The sequence below is a fragment of the Arachis hypogaea genome, chromosome 17 (genome assembly GCF_003086295.3).
Source record: "Arachis hypogaea cultivar Tifrunner chromosome 17, arahy.Tifrunner.gnm2.J5K5, whole genome shotgun sequence".
In the NCBI taxonomy this organism is placed as follows: Eukaryota; Viridiplantae; Streptophyta; class Magnoliopsida; order Fabales; family Fabaceae; genus Arachis; species Arachis hypogaea.
The window spans coordinates 74,947,642-74,948,356 of record NC_092052.1 but is presented as its reverse complement, the minus strand read 5'-3'; the positions used below and the strand labels follow the sequence as shown (position 1 = coordinate 74,948,356).

Below are 715 nucleotides of genomic sequence, written 5' to 3'. Positions count from 1 at the left end.
ATCCCTGCCATTGGAGCAAACAATTTTGAGCTTAAACCTCAACTAGTTTCTCTGATGCAACAGAACTGCAAGTTTCATGGACTTCCATCTGAAGATCCTTTTCAGTTCTTAACTGAATTCTTGCAGATCTGTGATACTGTTAAGACCAATGGGGTTTATCCCGAGGTCTACAGGCTCATGCTTTTCCCGTTTGCTGTAAGAGACAGAGCTAGAATATGGTTGGACTCTCAATCTAAAGATAGCCTGTACTCTTGGGATAAGCTGGTCACGGCTTTCTTAGCCAAGTTCTTTCCTCCTCAAAAGCTTAGTAAGCTTAGAATGGATGTTCAAACCTTCAAACAGAAAGAAGGTGAGTCCCTCTATGAAGCTTGGGAGAGATACAAGGAACTGACCAAAAAGTGTCCTTCTGACATGCTTTCAGAATGGACCATCCTGGATATATTCTATGATGGTCTGTCTGAGCTATCAAAGATGTCACTGGACCATTCTGCAGGTGGATCCATTCACCTAAAGAAAACACCTGCAGAAGCTCAAAAACTCATTGACATGGTTGCTAATAACCAGTTTATGTACACTTCTGAGAGGAATCCTGTAAGTAATGGGATGCCTCAGAAGAAGGGAGTTCTTGAAATTGATGCTCTGAATGCCATATTGGCTCAGAACAAAATATTGACTCAGCAAGTCAATATGATCTCTCAGAGTTTGAATGGACTGA

The 715-nt window shown here is 41.5% G+C and overlaps 1 non-coding gene across 1 annotated transcript; it reads right to left on the bottom strand.

The window, feature by feature from the left end:
• Positions 1–309: 309 nt before the first annotated feature.
• On the bottom strand, positions 310–417 carry LOC112767651 (small nucleolar RNA R71). Its single transcript, XR_003185093.1, has one exon. It is a non-coding gene; the product is annotated as a small nucleolar RNA R71 (small nucleolar RNA).
• Positions 418–715: the final 298 nt, after the last annotated feature.